Source organism: Pseudorca crassidens, chromosome 7, assembly GCF_039906515.1.
Source record: "Pseudorca crassidens isolate mPseCra1 chromosome 7, mPseCra1.hap1, whole genome shotgun sequence".
NCBI lineage: Eukaryota > Metazoa > Chordata > Mammalia > Artiodactyla > Delphinidae > Pseudorca > Pseudorca crassidens.
Window position 1 is genome coordinate 67,419,815 of NC_090302.1, and position 19,944 is coordinate 67,439,758.

The 19,944-nt window shown below is 38.6% G+C and overlaps 1 long non-coding RNA gene across 1 annotated transcript in view; it reads right to left on the reverse strand.

Annotated features, from left to right (window-relative positions):
• Positions 1 to 272: 272 nt before the first annotated feature.
• LOC137227861 (uncharacterized) overlaps positions 273 to 19,944 on the reverse strand; it is a 112,015-nt gene continuing 92,343 nt past the window's right edge. Inside the window, exon 3 of the long non-coding RNA XR_010945032.1 lies at positions 273 to 2,004. This is a non-coding gene — a long non-coding RNA (uncharacterized lncRNA). The remainder of the gene's footprint in view (positions 2,005 to 19,944) is intronic.

A 19,944-nucleotide genomic window follows, 5' to 3' on the forward strand; every position in this document is an offset into this window, starting at 1 on the left:
ACTGGAATCAACCTAAAATTACCATCAACAGTAGACCAGATAAGTAAAGTGTAGTGTATTTATTGAATGGAGGTCCTAAAATTTAATGAATTATAGTTACGCCTATGAACATGGTTATATATCAAAAACATTGAGGACAAAAAGCAAGTCGTAGAAAACTATATTGAGTATGTTTCTATTAATATAAATTTCAAAAGCAGCACATTATTTAGAGATGCATGCAACAAAAACACTGGATTTATTAATACAAAATTCAGTAGAGTGGAGGAAAATCTTGGAGAAGCCTCTAAGCCCGAGTGGAGGTACAGAGGTGTTTATTTTTCAAACTTTATTCGTCATACGTGTACATTGTATACATTCTTCGGATGCATGGTAGTTTCACAATAATAAGCAAAAGCAAATAGGAATTAGAAGAAAGGCAAAAGAAACAGGATTTAGGCTGAGGTAGAGGAAGAATTTGGAGGTCTTGAAATGGAACAGATAAGAGTCAGAGAGAAAATGCGGGTCGATCTAGAGTATTGCTGCATATTTTGAGTATAATTTCCCTTTGGCATTTTCTTGAGAGATACTGATAATGATGTAATCTACTTTTTATTTATTTTTGGATGCCAGAGTGAAGTTTCTTTGAATGCAACCAAGCAGGAAGCAAGGCAGATCGGAGTTATACAGGTTACAGCCTTTCTTTTTGTGTTTGCAGCATAAGTTTTTCATGGTAAGAAAAAAATCAAACTTCTATCAGCTGCTTATATATACATAACTGAAGTCATCACCATGCTCCATGTCATCATATTCCATTATATTCATCCTGTTTCTGTTTCCTTTCCTCGTTAGTCCCATACATCTTAATCCTCCTTTACATGTACATTTCTGAGTATCATTATGTACTTTCCTTATTTCCTTATTTCTGAGACACACAGGTTTTTCATATTCTAGCTCTTCAGAAGATTGAAAGCACATACTTTTATGGTGGCATAGTAGTTTCTCCTCCAAAAAAAAAAACAAACCAAGTTTTGTTTTTAAAAAGATGGTGTCTCTTAAATCAACAAGCATTTAGAGTGGAAAAAAATATGAAAATCAATAATTAACTCCTATTCCTTTGTCTGATTCAGGTGTAGGCAAATACGTTCTCCCTCCCTGAATTCAGTGAATATTAAAATGGTAACATTTCCTCATATAAGCAGCCCTTGCTTTTTGACACTTCCCTCTTTAACCCTCTGTTCATTCTACTCTACTTGGAAAAACTCTCTCTTCACTGACCAGCGTAACCTGCTTATTTAAAGGTTTCTACCAATGTCCAAACTGACAGAGGTGACAGCCAAAAAACGGAGATATAATTGATTTATAACACATATAAACATAGAATTTTGTTTAAAAGAGACAGAGTCCCCAGGAATGCATGAAGTTCAAGTTTGTCCATTTATAATGAACCATAATTATTTAGCTCTTGGAATTCTAGTATTTTGGATAGGTTTATCTTTCAGATAACAGAAGATAAGAATTTTTTTCAGCGCGATGGCAAAGCATAATGGGGAGAAATGGACTTTGGCGTGAAAAAAATACCTACCTGGGTTCCCAGCTCTAGGTTGCCATTTAGTAGCTGTGAAACTTTGCCAAAGCCTTAACATCTGAGTCTGTTTCTTGATCTCTAACAATCGTACTTTAAAACAATAATTTAATGAACCACTACCCTGCTGTCTGCTGTGGCACAAAGAGTGTGTCCTTGTAGAGGTGCCCATGGTCCATGACTGGGAGAAAGAGCAATGGAACTTGTACTTGTGGCATGAGCACAACATACGGCAGTGTGACCATTTTACTACATATTTTATTTAGATTTTATTATCACCATTTTATACAAAAGGAAATTGAGTCTCAGAGAAGCTAAGAGATTTGCCCAGTGTCTCACATCTCTTAGGTGGCAGAGGCAGGACTGAAGTGCAGAATCCATCAGCTGCCTCTGAAGTTTGTCTTTATGTACATGAGCTGCATTCTGTAGTGAGACCAGGTCTGTGGATGGAAGGAGAAATTCTGGATGATAAATGTGTTTGATTCTGTTAAAGATCAGTACATGAGCCATGCTATGATCATTTCAGCAGCATTCACAGAGTACAGATACAATAAAATTGCAGTAAAGATCAGTGTATAAGCCGTGCTATGATCATTTCAGTAACATTCATTGAGTACAGATATAATAAAATTGTAGACTTCAAGTAGGATAAAAATAATTACTACTGAGACCTTAAGGTGCTACTATTTGGTCCAAATTTTTGTAGGAAAAGCGCAAAACAATATTTCACTAATCATTCGAACTAATATGTATTCTTTGTGCTTTGATTCTTGGTAAACTTTGTTTATACCCAAGACAAGGATTCCATTCTGGAGTTACCATTCTTCAGTTAGAAAAAGAAAAAAATGTCTAAATATGATAATATGATGAGAGGAGCTAGAACTGTGTAATATTATAGGATAATTTAGAAACTGATCAATTAACTATAGTTTATATAGAAAAAAGGAGTTGCTAAATTTAGTGTTTTTTAAAGGAGGGTTCACATTTGGGGTAAAGTTCATACTCTATTCACTAGGTAGGAGCTTGGGCTCTTGAGTCAGACTGCCATGGTAATCTCACCTCTATCACTTACTATTCATGAGATCTTGAGCAAGGTAATTAGCCTCACTAAACCTTACTTTTCTCATCTGTAAAATGGGTATAATAACTATGTTGTGGGGTTGTTGTATTAAATGGTGCAATCCATGAAAAGCACTTAGCATGGTACCTCATACTTGCTAAAGGCTCAAGAAATGACAGCAGCTGATATTCACATTGATAAGGTTAATGAGAAAAATTGCTATAGCTTTTATTTTATTTATTATTACTGCATATCTAAGCAGTATTTCCTCTTTGGGTGTGTGTGTGTGTGTGTGTGTGTATTTCAAATGTAAATAAGTTGTGTTTATATGTGTTTATAGAATATCTTTATTTAAAAGAGAGCACAGCACTTTTACATTGAATTCAGCCACTATGAGCCAGGCACAATTTTCTAACTAATTGGATGTAGATGGAGACAAAGGATACTGCTCTTGGGGTTTTTGTTTTGTTTTGTTTTGTTTTGTCTTTTAGATGGATAAATTGAGGTCCTGTAATCTCAAGTGATTACGTCACCTCATAAAATTAGAATGTGAGTTCAGGGAGATATTCAGATGTAAATATTCTAGATAGAGCCATTTTCAAACATTGGCATGTATTCTGATTGATGGAAGATGCTACATTGAAAGCCATTGCTTAAGAAAGTAAATGCCTCTTATAGGAACTCTTGGTTGACCTTTACGTCTGATTCTATTTTATTTGCTATACTTGGATAACAACCTTTCTAAACTTAGCAAGTGATTTCTTGCTTTAAGCAATGCACGTCTCAGATAGAATAAGGTCCTTGATTTTGCAGTGCTCATAGAAATTTTATTCATGTTCTGATGCTTTGTATTTTGAGTCATGGATGTGTATGTACATTATCCACACTGACCTTGTTAAAAGATCTCAACTTAGGTTTGTTTTTTGATATAAAACTCAGCATAGCTATCATGCATTCCATCATTAGAATAATACTTTATGACTATACACCAAATGTCTTTCTCCTGCAATTGGTATTTTAATAAGGGTGGGGTACATCAGAAACTTATATCACATTGCAAACTGCGTATATTGCCAAACCTTAAAAATACACTGGGCGCAAGAGGGAAGTTTTTCTTTTTAGTGGAATCTGATATTATCTGAGTTGTTACTCTTAGGTTTACTGGGTATTTATATTTGCTTTATAAATATATGTTTGCTAAAGCATAATAGTTTTATTATTGTGATAGTTTTATATAGTTCTTTAAACATACATTGTTAAACACAAAAGGATAGTGAAATTATATTAAACAGACTTTTAGAACCGCAAAATACATGGCACTATAAAATGTATCAGTGTTTTTTGTATGATGTCCTGAATTTTGAAAGTGTTTTTCACAATCACAAATGTAGGCAGTAGGATGTAGGAAGGCAAATTTTATTCAGTTTAGACTCTCTCTCTGGAGCCAGATGCAGTTCTGATGAAACTTAGAACTTGAAAGGTAGATATGTTATGTAAATAAAGCCCTTTCCCCTCAAGGGCTCTGGGCTGGGCTCTGGTATTAGATCTCTGAATATGCATGATCTGTTCTCACCAATGGGCACCACAATGGGATTGATGTTCCAGGTACTTCCAAGACAGGCCAAATATCTATACATTATAGACAATGGGAATTTTTAATCAGTGCAATAATAGGCCTGGATGACAAAGCAACTTAAAAGTCAATAGGGAATCCTCTAACTGCACTTCCCCACTTGATTTAGAGACCAAAAGCTAGGAGCTTAGAAGTAGCAAAATAAGATGTGTCTGCCACACAGCATCTAAAACAAGAGGGAATGTATAATAAAATAATCTGGAAACTAACTTCGAAATGGCAGCTCTCAGGACTAAATAACGCCAGCAAGAAAATCACTAAATGGGCTTCCCTGGTGGCGCAGTGATTAAGAATCCGCTTGCCAATGCAGGGGACAGGGGTTCGAGCCCTGGTCCTGGAGGATCCCACATGCCGCTGAGCAACTAAGCCTGTGTGCCACAGCTGCTGACCCTGCGCTCTAGAGGCCGCGAGCCACAACTACTGAAGCCCACGCACCTAGAACCCGTGCTCTGCAACAAGAGAAGCCACCACAGTGAGAAGGCCGTGCACCGCAACGAAGAGTGGCCCCTGCTCGCCACAACTAGAGAGAGCCTGCGCGCAGCAAGAAAGACCCAACACAGCCCAAAAAAAGAAAAGAAAATTACTAAATGTCATCACCAAGGTTTAAAACAGGAGAAAAGAGGCCTAGGGAAGGACACTAGTGGATGATTAGAAGGGTGAATACCATGCCATGACTAGACTCTTCTGGAATACTAGCATTGCATGTTTGATTAGCTGTTACAGTTTACAAAACCCTTTAAAGTAAGTACCTAGTTTGATTGCCACGATCACCTTAGGAGAAGTAGAGCAGGAATCATCTACATTTTATAGCTGAGAAAAAACTGAGGGAGAAAGAGAGGATGCAGGCTGGCCCAAGGTCTGAGTAGTGGACTTGAACAGAAGTCTTCAGACCCCTAGTCCAGGACCCTTTCCATGACCACACACCCTGATTCCAAATTTCACAAGTCTCATTTTCCTCGATTTAATGTATGTCCACCAACACTATGAAAACACATAATCACTAAGCTGGATCATCAAGGTCTTTTGGCGTGGCTCTCAGTTGAAGGCTTGTTTCCATCTATTATAGATATAATACAGTATTGAAGGGTTTGGTTACATGTGGGGCTCTCTAAAATATAGGCTTTCTGTACACACAACCACTTCCTGATTCCAGATTGAAATACGGGACAAATCATAATAAAATCATAACCATAGAAAAAGTAGCAAAAATGGGACAAAGCAGCCAGCTGCGGATGGTTCCACTCCCTCACAATGCTTGGGTGACGTGGAGGGTGGGGAGGGTGGGGAAGCGTAGGATAAATCACATCTGCCCTGGGCACGCTGTGGTTACTAAGTGCGAGTGGGCCAGGCTGTCAGCAAGGGCCTGACGGAAGCTATCTGCATGATCCTCAGGGAATCCTTTCTCTTCTGAAACTTGCTGCTGAGATTTTTAAATTATAGAATTAAACTGGATTATTTCTAGAGTCCCTTTCCATTCAACTCTAGGATGCAATGACCTTTAATGGAGCCTCCCCGTTCTAAAAACTTTGATCCTTAATCATTATGACACAAAATGACTTCTGAATTAACTGTCTCAGCTGCCATTTATTAAGAAGTTACTCTAGGGACTTCCCTGGTGGTGCAGTGGTTAAGAATCCACCTGCCAGTGCAGGTCCCACATGCCGCGAAGCAACTAAGGCCGTGAGCCACAACTACTGAGTCCGCGTGCTGCAACTACTGAGGCCTGTGCCCCTAGAGCCCGTGCTGCGCAACAAGAGAAGCCACCACAATGAGAAGCCCGTGCACCCGCACCACAACGAAGAGTAGCCCCTGCTGGCCGCAACTAGAGAAAGCCCGCACACAGCAACGAAGACCCAATGCAGCCTGCAGCCAAAAAAAAAGAATTTAGACTAAGCATTAGCTAAAGAGCTTTCCATTTTTCCTGTGGAGTCTGGAATTTAGCCTAATACATACATGCAAAGAAAATGTAGCATCATTTTATGAAATTAATTTTGATCATAAGTCCCCTACTCTGCTGGATGGATCATGGGGAAACTTATGCTTGCCTGATAATCTTCTAGCCATCTCCTTTTAGATATTCTCTAATCCTTTTCTTCCCCAAATAGTATCTGAGTGGTTTAGCGTTGGTGGTTTAGCTTTGCCTTGGGAGTCAGCAGAGGCATCAGAAATCTACCAGCTGATTCTCAGGCCTTCACTGTCCTCTGTGATAGTATTCTGTTAGCCTCCTTGGCGTTGCCAACAGGGGATCTTCTAGAACCAAGGAAGCATTTGGAGATCAAAACTTCCAATCTATTCCATACCAAGGTATGCATGGCCAGCACAGCTGTGAATTCCATTCCTGTGCTCATGAGATGAGGTGGACAAGATATTTCTTAGCACCCTGGAGGCTGCTGTGGGTACTCTTACCAGCACATTGGTCCTCAATCTACAGTGACTCCCTGAGTGATGAGAGCATGACATCATTTCCCTGGGAGAAAGCACCTTATTTCTTCCCTTTCTTTTTCTTCTGAGTAAAAAAGTGGAGGGGGGAGGCAATAAAGATGGCTTTTGTTTGTTCCTATCTGCTGGCTCGGCAATATCTGTAAGGCCACTACATGAAAGGAGAAGGACCTGCTTTTAGTTCTGCCTTTGGCCTAGTTAATAAGTCTTTAACCACATTCAAATGCAAGGATTGTTATTTGAGGACTAAAGGAAATAATGTATGTGAAGCTCAGGTGTCTGGCACATAGTAAACAAATGATAAATGGTAACTCTTATGAGCTATTTTTTCAAAAGTATAATGAGGGCTTCCCTGGTGGCGCAGTGGTTGAGAGTCTTCTTTCCTTCCTCTTCCTCTCTGGTCATATCATTGTTGAAAGGTAAACTAAAACCTACTAAAATTTTTATAAAGAGTTTATTGGGGCAAAACTCTATTCAAATCAGGCAAAGCCAAACCAAAGGGGTTAAGCATGCTCCACTAACAGGAGCCAGGGGAAAGAGTTAGAGAAAGTGTGGAAGCAAAGAAAGGGAATTCGATTGGCTGTAGCCTAAAGTCTGGTTGGCTGTGATTGGTTGCCCTTGGGTTTCAATTTCTTAACCTTTAGGCATTTACAGGCTTAGGTTTTGGTTTGCTTGTGTAGGTGGCCAAAGCATTAGAGCCGCCTCAGTCTAATGGCCTCCTTGTTTAATTAATTTAACATCATTTTTTGACCTATCCCATATATATATGTGTGTGTGTGTGTATGTATATGTATATATGCATATTTAGCATTACAAAGGCAAGTGGTATCAAGATAGGATTGGGGGTGAAAATAATTGATGAAGCAGGGTCCTTGGAAAGGATGGGATTGAGTGTCCAGGTGAAAGAATTAGCATTGGGCTACAGAACACTTGATCACAGAGGTCAGTGAGGTAGCAGATGCTCATGTGAGTGTCAGGAACTTGAGGGAGCTCCTGACCAACACCGATAGTTTTTTTCTATGAAGAAAGAGGCAGGCTCATCTTCTGAGAGTAAGGATGGTGGTCGCTGAGGTGAGATGCTTGGTGAGGAAGGGCTGGAATGACAGGACAGTCGTGGCTAGCATGGGAGAGACAGCTGATACGGCTGCCAGAGAATTTACAGGCTGCCTTAAAAGTTCAGGAACAGGGAAAGGGAAAAATAGATTTCTAAGAGGTGAGATGATAAGAACATAATGAATATGGGATTAAAGTAATAAAAGATAAACTGTGTCATGGAACAAAAAATAAAAGGCATGACTACTACAAAGAGGTGTAAATGAGAATAAGGAAATTAGGACATGGGCAGCACTTCCCATATTTGCATCCTTGGGCCATTTCCTTTACTCCATCATCCCATTGGGGATTAAGTGCTTTCATTCAAGTCCCCTTTCCTGTTTTCCCATTCCATGGGCATAAAGAAATAAAGCACATACGGAATGGGGTAGCTGAGTTTGGGGAGTACCTGGGGGCTGTTAAAATAGAAATGTTGACCCTTTTCCTACTTTCTCTTTTTTCTCATGCTCTTTCTATCTTTGCTGTTCCCTTTTCCTCCTATGTTCTTATTCTTCATCCATTGTATCTATTTTAAGATTTCTCACTATTTATTTTTGTAACAGCCTTTCCTCCATTTTATTAATTCCCTAAGCTTCTCTCTTCACTTGACTTTGTTAGTATAAGAACTTAGAAAGAACATGAGGGAAGAAGGATTACAGAAGACAGAGAACTGTAAGAAACTGACTAAATGAGAAACTGAAAGGTTTAGAATGAATACACAATTTATTAAACAGAAAGAGAATATACAATAAATGAGAGAGAAACAAAATGAATAGAAGAAGATCTGATATAAAGGTGTAAATAAAAAATAAGGGAATGAGAAAATAAAGGAATGTGTATAGTACTTTAAACGGATACTATAAAGCAAATTTGGATTTTCTGTTTCCTCCATACCACACCAATAGCCCTAGCAGTTGTTTTCAGTTATGAATATTTTTTTACTTGTTGACTTTACTCTTCTGGTCATGCCTTCTGGGAAGAGAACATAAAACGTTGCTACTTTTTAACTGAAGCAAAGAGCCGTTTAATAAAAAACTTGGGGAAGGAAGAAAGTGCACATTTTTATGAATAAACTTCCAAATGACTCAGTCAATCTGGAGAGTTCACATTTTATGTATTAGCGCTTAATTTTTTAAAAGATGAATTTTCATGTTTTTCTCATTATAGCTGAATTTACCTCCATTTCTATCCATCTTATTTTTCTCACTTATTCCAGTGCTTCAGGCAAATCCACGCCACAGGAACATGCACATGAGCCATTACAAAATGCAGTGAGAGGAGTGGGTCGTCTCCACCAAGGAGAACCCTTTATTCTGAAACAGCTATAAAACCCTCCCATCAGACTTGATGGAAAACCCATGTGGATAGCAGGTGGTTCCTGCTAGTCCAGCTCCTTTGTCCCACAAGGCGTGCTGACATATTTCAGTATTTATTTAGTTTTCTCTTATTTTCTCTAGATCTTTCAGTTCTCTTCCTGGCTGAAATCATGCAAGTGGAATGCATCTGAGTGGGTGAAAATAACTGAAATGAACTGTAATATTCATACATTGGACTAAAATAATGAAAGCTTACACTGATCTTCAAGTGGTTAAACTCTTTCTAGAGCTTGGCCTTCATGCCACCCCCTGACCCAAGGCAAATTAGACCTTTAAAGAAGTGGTTTTAATATGTGAAAAAGATAGAAAAGGTGTGTAGACTAATCAATAAATTGTTATGTTGGTTTATCCATTCATTCACTCATCTTTTCCCTCAAGTGTAAAGACTTACTTTGTTTCTGCTGTGAAAAATTAGTAGCTTTTTGTATCTGTTTTCATAAGGTATTATAGTAGTGTTAACCATAGCTACCAATTATTGAGCACCTACATTGTGCCAGGTACTTTTTTGGATATTTTATGTTTGGGTTTTGAGCAACTCTTTGAGGCAGATATTATTAGTTCTGTTTTACAAATTGTGAGGCTTGGAAGAGTTAAGCTTCCTACCCCAGGGTCACATGCCTGTTTGGAGTAGAGCCATATTGAATCCTGGACTGTCCACTGCATGCTGTCTCTCAGTGGTATAATCCCAGGTTGCTGGGTGATAGTGGGTGGAGAGGGCAAAAGGCTTCACCTGGAGAAGAAAGAATGTTCTTCTCTCTCATGCAGAATGAAAATTTTCTTTTAATGAAATGTCTGCAGAAATCTGGAATTCACACTTGATGAAGGGCCATTGTGTCACTGACTCTGTAAAGAAGAAAAAGAAAACTGACCCCATTTTAAAAACTATATATCACTGAGAGCTTATTTAGAGCAGTAGAGGAGAGAATCAGACTTTGACCCTCTTCATATTCTCCCGGTGAAGTATTTCACCATAATCAGTGAGAATCATTTTAAAGACAGCTGAAGGATGAAAGAAAAAAAACACTAGTGTTTGCACCTTTTATTTGAAGTGTAGTGATTTTAGATGTTTCCTTTTCCCCTTCCATCGCCAATAAAATACTCTTTCTAGACAGCTCAAGGAAATATTTTTTCCTGTGCTCTATCTCGGCTCCTTCCTGAGGATTTCTGCTTTTCCAATGACTGCTGGCATCCAAAGGCGATCAACCAGATTCCTTCAGTGATGGCTTAGATACTCAGCCTGCCGCTGGAGACATTTGACAGGTGGTAGGTAGTTTTCTCTTCCTTGCAAAGTGGCTTGGAAAAGGACTGGCTTTTAAAACTAAGAACATTTCATGATCATGAATGTGTTTTCTAGGCTGGCAAATAGAAAAGAACAGCTCAAGTGCAGAGACGGTTAAGTGTTTAAGAAGCTGGTGAAGAAGCTATCTTCCTGTCCCGACTCCAGGGAGGCTTATATTGCCAGTTGTCAAGCCTCCTGCCACATATCCCAGTTGTACCACATGAGACTTTCTTTTTTAAATTTTTTTCCAATTTTTATTATTTAATACATTCTTTTATTTGTTTTTTTTTAAGAATTGAAGTATAGTTGATTTACAATGGTGTGTTAGTTTCAGGTGTACAACACAGTGATTCCAGTTATCCATACATATTTATCTATTCTTTTTCAGATTCTTTTATAGGTTATTACAGAATATTGAGTAGAGTTCCCTGTGCTATACATTAGGTCCTTGTTGGTTATGTATGCGACTTTCTAGTGCAGAACTGTTTGGAAATTTTAATTTTGCTGAAATCCTGGCAGGAGGGATGACTCCAAAACTTACGTCTAAATTTAGCCACTTTCCCTTTCAACTGTGGTAAGAGAAAAGACATTCTTTTTTTTTCCTTTTTTAATAGTGAAAACTGCTTTAGATTGGGAAGAGTGGGAGGAATGTTTGTTTTGGAGAACCTCTCCAGGCACATGGAATCTTATAGTACAGAAAGGAAAGAAATACCAGCATCTCCAAAGAAACAAAGGTGCCATAAAGCCCAGAGCCTGTTTAGGGATATGTTAATGGCAGGAAGGAGACCAGTGCTTCAAGGATACATCCTGAATATGTGTGAGACTGGATTAGGAACAACATCACAGTGTACTTCTTGAGGTTTCCTTGAAATTACCACCCAGCCCTGCTGAACACCTACTGGGAAGAGATTCCCACTAACAGAGGTCTAAGTAGTGACGGACAGTGCTCGTTGTAACACAGCTTTCTAGGCTGGACCTCTTTATAGGATGGATTTCCAAAGAACAGTCAGATGCCAAATAGAAGGATGGCCAGTACATGGGGGGAGCGTGTGAAAATGGCCATAGGCATACACTGAAATGGAACATCAAACTTTAGAACATAGCTGAGGGTGAATACAGAATAGTAACACTGTGTTCTGTCCTTAGACATTTCCTTACCTGAGGTAGAAAGGGACAGCTAGACTAGGTTCCATTCCTGGCCCCGCCATGTACATAGTGTCCCTGTGGGAAGTTCCTTAAATACACTGAGATGAACTTCCCTCATCTGTTAATATCTATAGTACAGGGTGGTAGAGTTTTGGGGGGGTGTGTATTAAATAAGATGTCTTAAATTATAAATACAATGGATATTTTTAAACATTAAAAAATGTCGCTCTTCTCCCAGACTTTCTTCTATCCCTCGTCTTTCCCTCACTCTTCTGGCAGCTTTCTGTACGAGCTGCTTTTGGCTGTAGAGGGAGTGGTGGGTAGGGCTGATAAGAGGTCATAATCCCCCTAGAACAAAGACTTTTCTACGTTAAGTACGTGTTTAAGGCCTTGAAATTCTGACTTTCATTGGCAGAGGGGGGGCCCAGGAGAGACCTTGCAGCCATCAGCTGACCGCAGAGATCAGTCAAGCCAGCCTAGACCAGACACTGTCCAGCCGATCCAGAGAATCATCAGAAATTTTTCACAAGTGATAGTTATTTTTAAGCCACTGTGTTTCAGGGTCGTTTGTCACTGAGCAATAAATAATAGATGTGAGATTTCTGAGATGGTGGAACTGCCCTGATTGTCCCGTTTGACAGAAGTTGAATCTAGAAGGAATGACATACTTGCCCCAGAATGACTTTTAAACTGAAAGATGCTGCCCCAAGTGGAAGTGACACATGTAAAGTAGTTATTGTTCCCACCAGGTGGGAACTTGAAGGTTTGTGATGAGGCCAAGTTCTGGTACGGAGGGATGAAGAATATCATACTCCCATGCTTCTGAATATCTTTTAATGTAAATTTCAAACAGTGCTCCTCAAACTTGAGTGTGTGTGTGAATCGCCTGAGGTCTAGTTAGATGCAGAGTCTGTTTCAGTAGGTCAGGCTGTAGATTCTGTGTTTCTACTGAGTTGCCAAGGAACACTGATGCTGCTGCCCTGTGGACCACACTCTGAGTAGTGAGACTTTGCCTTACCAAATGCTGATCATGGTAGATGACGCTCAGCGCATGTCACCTCCTTCCTCCTTTGACGTCCTCATCTCTCTCATCCCAAGAAATCTCATATGGAGAGATCTGACTCCACAAACGCCCTCATATTCATCGAGAATGAGGACACCCTCATTTTGCCCTCACCACTGGGACATCTTTCCTTTCTCCTGACTGCAGCTGCCACCCACTGAACTGCCTTGATCTCTGTAGTCCTTCAGGTCAAACCCAATAGGATTATTTTTTCCACTTCTCCCTCTCTTTGACATTCCTGCTCCATCTGTCACTCTTGACCATTTCTTTATTCTTGAAATGTTCTACTTACTGAGTTCTCCTGATTCTGCTTACACATCTCTTGGGTCACATTATTCTTTCCTTATCTCCTCTACCATCTCCCATTCCCTTCCTACACTCCTTGTAAACATTTTGCAAAGAATCACCTTTAGGTACATCTTCTAAATCTATGCTTTGGGACTTTATCTCCCAGTATTTTTGTCTACTCAGTGATAAACTTTCATTGATCTCCTCCTATCGTGCCAGACTCACCAGGAATACAGACATAAGTCCTGCCCCCTAGTAGCACACAGTCAAATGGGGACAGCCTGCTGGCAGAACTTGGAGGGGAAAGGGATTGAAATGATGCTGTTATGGAGATTCTAGGCAATTTTTCTCTTTTACCCACCATAGAAAATACGACCCAACAGCTTTTCCACCTAAATTCTTCCGAAGAATTGACCTCTTGCCCTCATTTCTTGGACCATTCTCTGGGCCTCTGGCTTTATCATCTATCCAGATTCCCACATTAGCTTCCAAGATGTAGTGTTTTCAGACATCAGTTGAGGGCAGGAATGGTATGACTCATTCTATGGTGAAATGATTAAGTGTCTCCTCTGTAAGCAATGAGGAATTTATTTTCTACAGGCTTGAAATACTTTGCCTTACTTTTATGTTAGTTCTTGAATTTACTTTGAATAACACCTTTGTTATAATGATTTTATAAATATTTTATGTTGATTTACGTTGACTTTGAAGAATATGTAATAATAAAGAATAAAGCGTCTTTCTAGCTCTTCCTTTTCCAATACTGTGTCCATACAGGAGTCCCAAAAGTTTTTAGTAATGTTAGCTGTAAAACGAATGTTAAGTTTTAACTTCAACAATGAAAAGAATAATTATCCACCTTTAAAAATTCAGCCATCTTTTTAAAAGGCACAAAATTAAATTTTAAGTCCTTGATACATGATGAATTGTGGTTTTCCCTCCTCCAATAGTATCTGGCTGACATTTCACTTAATACTTGTCACATTTATAGTCCCAAACTAGCAACACATGGTGTAGGGAGTTATAGGCAACTGGTGGCAGGATTTGTTTTAAACGATGTGAGAATGTCAGTTACTCCCTCCTGTTTCTCAAGTAGATTTCCCCCCACCTGCATCCTTTCTATTCCCCACTAAAATGATAATAATAATTTTATGGCAGTACATAAATAGCAGGGAAGTCAAAGAATGTATAATAAAATAAATATCCAAAAACCATTAATTCATGATATCTGTGCTTAGCTATTTTTTTTTAAAAATCAGTAAAATATTATTATTTTAGTTCTAACTGCTTCCCTCTTTGTTGTAGGAAGAGTCTTTTAGGATTCACTGTCTAAAATAGCTGTTTGATAAAGAGTGCTGAAAAATATTCTTTTAAACAAAGTTGAAAATACAGTGTTGGTTCATGGAAAATGATCACCAGTCTACCACTGCAAAATAATGGCAACAAAATGACAAATTGCTGAGTGTTGAACCTTCCCTTCCACATGGTTCAGCTTTTCAGCCCTCCATGAGTCATGATTTCTCCACCATACCAGTTAGTGGTGAGGTAATTACTGGAGCCAGGCATAACTGGGAACTATATCACATTAAAGACGTTGAGATACTAGGGTTCAGAATTATTTCTCCATTCCAAGCTAGCAGTGTGCCTCCCCACAAATTTGCTATCAGACTTCCGCATGCAAAATTTTAAAATATTTCTCTCCCTTCAGAGAATCTTTAGATTTTCCTTGTTTAATAAGGGGCCTCTCTTTTCCTTTTATTTTTTTCTTGATAGTTGTTCCCCTGAGCTCTTTCAGTAGTTTTGCCTAACTCTATCTGAAATTGCTTTTACTTCTTAGATGCTTGGCTCATAATAGGATCCAATTCAATATTTCTTCTTCACATTGTGGCATTTTATTTTGAATTGTAGTGTATTCTGCACTTTTTCTGTATTTTCACTATTCTCCTTTCTCCCCCCTCTACCGATTTGGAAGTTAAATATTTTATTTCAATTTTTTGTTGAGTAACATTAAATTTTAACACATATTTGATTTCAGTAAGTTTCTACACTTTGCCCAAGCAATACAAATACCTTAGATTTATTTTTTACCCCAATCACTTGTACTTCTACTTCTCCTTTTTTTTTTTTTTTAAGAAAATGAACAGAGATTTAAATTATTTGCTTAATTATTGAAGTATAAAGACATCTTCAGGGCTCTATACTGGCCATGTCAATAAATTTTTTTAAGAATTGCTTTCTATGTATCTTCTAGGAGATGTAAACTGGTTAATGTCTATAACCCAATTTCAATCCAGTCATCAAATTAAAAACTTGAATTGAGCATCGAGTATATTTCCAGAGGTGTCCAGTATGTATTGAGGAATGTAAGGAAGATGCTCATCTAGTTAACTGTCCTATCAAGATAGTTATCCTACATTCTAATTACTGAAATCATTTCACTGAGACTTGGTTCAGCCACGTCTGAATTGCACTGTAGGGCTTGTTAGGAATCTTGAGCTTCATAATTCTCATGTCTCCAACAGTGTCCTGGATCCTAAGTCTTGGAGGTTAATATGCAATGTGTAGGAATAAAATTTGGCAAGCCCACTCGTGGAAAAAAATATTTCAGATTTCACATTCTCATCCATATATTAAATTCTGAACACAGGAGGTAATTTTTAGTAAGGACTTTGCAAATACAGATGAGAGCCCTATATTATTATTAAAATAAAAAGTAAATGCCGTAAGAAGAAAAATAATTGAAATTATAATCTTATAATAGTTTTTAAGAGTATATAGAGACTTTTAAATTAATATTTAATTTTAAAATATTAAATATATTTTAATATATTAAAAATATATTTTTAAGAGTATATATAGCTGAAGACTCCCACAGAGAGGCACAAATTGCTTGTTTACAGCAATAGCTCTGATGTTAGTCGTGTGCTGTTTGCATTGTTCCAAAAGGGCTTTAAATATATATATATATATATATATTTTTTTTTAATTTATGTACATATAAAGGAATATGTGCACTGAAGTAAAATAAATTTTAAAAAGTAGGTAATAAAGTTTGGATTGGTTAAAAATCAGAATATTTATTTAAGCCAGAATTTACAAGAATATCTGCCATTATGTCCTATATGTGTAGTAGAGGTGAGAAACAAATGCTGCTCTAGACTCCCTAGCAGTGAATGCACAGGGGGTTGGGGGAGATCATTATATGCTTCATAGTGTCCATAAGAGTAAAGAAAATCACTCAGGGAAATATACCATTTCTGAGACAGAGACTGGAAAAACTTTTTTTTTATCTGGGTAGTCACGAAGCCCTGATATGTTCGGCACAATAATCTCGACAACTAGCACAGAAAATTCTGCCATGAGATGCACGGGCATTTCCAGGGTAGACAAGTGGCTTCATAAATCAACAAAGGCGGTCTGTGGTACCGAATCCTAAAGTGATCTGATTTGTTGGACTATCCTTCAGCCAACCTAAACTTACTTTTTCTCGGACGGCCTTTGCTCGGGTACCACCAGGCAGTCAGCATGAGACTGTTTACCCCATGGCCAGCATCTGGAGCACAGGCTGTTCTGACTGTTAGTGACAGTGTGGAACCACAGGCTGTAACAATCAGCTGCGAGGGGTCTGGCCAACATCCTCTCACAGTTGTTGACAAACTCCCAACCGGAATACCTAAGGAGGAGTCTTACTCTCTTCCCCATGGAGGAAAACCAAGATATCTGTGTTCAGGACGAATGTTTTCTAAGGAATCAACCTGGGGTTCACTTCAGCACACAGGTAAACATAGAAAAAACCTTTAAAGATTCACAGTGAAGCACACACAGAACTTTAACCTTTACTAATGTAAGTAAGCCTGCCTAAGGGAGCTCTCCAAGATAAACAGGGTTTCATAATGTATGTTGAGATAACTGGGGGTGTTAATTTGTTCATAGTTGTTAACTATAGGCTAGATGTTGGTGTCATCTAGTGAAAACGATTGCTTTGGCTGTAAGACGAGTAATCTACACAAGCCCTTCTTCCTGGCAGGCATGAGAAAGCTGGGTCTCCTGTAGATTCACACCATTTCTAATTAATCACAGTAAAACCCTGCCCTGTTGGTGAGGATCTCATTTATTTTGTTGGATCTCAAACATCGTGGGCACTTTTGATATTTAGACTTACTTTTTCACACCCTTTCCCTGTCAAAACTCTGATATTTTAAAATCTACTTTCTTTGCCCTTTCAGATTTAAAAAATCTTTTCAATATAGTTCTTCAAAATTACTAGAGACAAATTATTTTACTGGGAATTAAAATCTTGTTGCCATAGTTTGCTAAATGTTGTAGATTATATTGTATTAATTTACTCTACAATCTCTGGTTAAAATTGTTAGTACTAAGCAAGATGTTACAGAGTATAGTTGGTCTTTTTGCTTCCTTGTTTGTTTTTTCAGCGGAGATCCTAAGTGTGGTTTTCTTGACTCCCTATGAGAAATTATTCTTGCTCATTATTTTTGCATGATTCAATGTCAACATTTCGTTTACACTTGGGTGTAAACTCGGGGCACCTGTAACAAGATATTTCTTTCTTTCACACATCACTGTTCATGAAACCTTAATCAAGGTACCCTCACAAGACAAATTGAAAGAGCTTCATCATGGCCGTGCTAGAACTGGCCACTGAAATCTTTCATCATACCAGTTTTACTAGAAACTTTAACTTGATGGGCATTAAGAAAGAAGTTTAAAACTCCAGGTCTAGGGTGGCGGTGGCGGAGGGAGGCGGAGACTCGGTGGAGACACAGGGGGGAGGCGGCAGTGGTGCGGGCTACTGGAGGCAGATAAAGAGAGGCGTAGAGGAGCGCTGGTGGCGGTGTGGAGGAGCGCGGGGCCGCCGCCACCAGCGCCCAGAGAATTTCCTGTGAAGAACTGATGAGTGGTCATAGAAGTTGGAACCAGGCTGTGAAAGCAACTCATAAGCTTTGCATTAGAAATTACATACAACAGTGAAACCCCAAATGAAACCAAAACTGCTGCCATCTCCACTACCAAGAAAAATACCACCCTGTGACTGACAGAGTCTTGGTGCTCCAGCCATTCAGGCCTGTGCCTCTGAGGTGGTAGAGCCAAGTTCAGGACATTGGTCTACCAGAGACCTCCTGGCTCCTCATAGTATCTAATGGTGAAAGCTCTCCCAGAGATCTCCATCTCAACAGTAAGAACCAGCTCCACTCAACGACCAGCAAGCTCCAGTGCTGGACACCCTATGCCAAACAACTAGCAAGACAGGAACACAACCCTACCCATTAGCAGAGAGGCTGCCTAAAATCATAATAAGGTCACAGACACCCCAAAACACACCACTGGACGTGGTCCTGCCCACCGGAAAGACAACATCCAGCCTCATCCACTAGAACACAGGCACTAGTCCCCTCCACCAGGAATTTTACACAACCCACTGAACCAGCCTCACCCACTGGGGGCAGACACCAAAAAAAATGGGAACTATGAACATACAGCCTGCAAAAAGGAGACCCCCAAACACAGTAAGTTAAGCAAAATGAGAAGACAGAAACAAACAGCAGATGAAAGAGCAAGGTAAAAACCCACCAAACAAACGGAGAGGAATTAGGCAGTCTACCTGAAAAAGAATTCAGAGCAATGATAGTAAAGATGATCCAAAATCTTGGAAATACAATGGAGAAAATACAAGAAATGTTTAACAAGAACCTAGGAGAACTAAAGAGCAAACAAACAATGCAATAAATGAAATTAAAAATTCTCTAGAAGGAATCAATAGCAGAATAACTGAGACAGAAGAATGGATGAGTGACATGGAAGATAAAATAGTGGAAATAACTACCACAGACCACAATAAAGAAAAAAGAATGAAAAGAATTGAGGACAGTCTCAGAGACCTCTGGAACAACATTAAATGCACCAACTTATGAATTATAGGGGTCCCAGAAGAAGAGAAAAAAAGGGTCTGAGAAAATATTTGAAGAGATTATTAGAAAACTTCCCTAACATGGGAAAGGAAATAGTCAATCAAGTCCAGGAAGCGCAGAGAGTCCCATACAGGATAAATCCAAGGAGAAACACAATAAGACACATATTAATCAAACTATCAAAAATTATATACAAAGAAAAAAATATTAAAAGCAGCAAGGGAAAAGCAACAATTAACATACAAGAGATTCCCCATATGGTTAACAGCTGATCTTTCAGCAGAAACTCTGCAAGCCAGAGGGAGTGGCAGGGCATATTTAAAGTGATGAAAGAGAAAAACCTACAACCAAGATTACTCTACCTAGCAAGGATCTCATTCAAATTTGACAGAGAAATTAAAACCTTTACAGATAAGCAAAAGTTAAGAGAATTCAACACCACCAAATCAGCTTTACAACAAATGCTAAAGGAACTTCTCTAGGCATGAAAAACAAGAGAAAGAAACAACCTACAAAAACAAACCCAAAACAGTTAAGAAAATGGTAATAGGAACATACATATCGATAATTACCTTACATGTAAATGGATTAAATGCTTCAACCAAAAGACATAGACTGGCTGAATGGATACAAAAACAAGACCTGTATATATGCTGTCTACAAGAGACCCACTTCAGACCTAGAGACACATACAGACTGAAAGTGAGGGGATGGAAAAAGATATTCCATGCAAATGGAAATCAAAAGAAAGCTGAAGCAGCAATTCTCATAGCAGACAAAATAGACTTTAAAATAAAGACTATTACAAGAGACAAAGAAGGACACTACATAATGATGAAGGGATCAATCCAAGAAGAAGTTATAACAATTGTAAATATATATGCTCCCAACATAGGAGCACCTCAATGCATAAGGCAAATACTAACAGCCATAAAAGGGGAAATTAACAGTAACACAATCATAGTAGGGGACTTTAACAGCCTACTTTCACCAATAGACAGGTCATCCAAAATGAAAATAAATAAGGAAAATAAAGCTTTAAATGATACATTAAACAAGATTGACTTAATTGATATT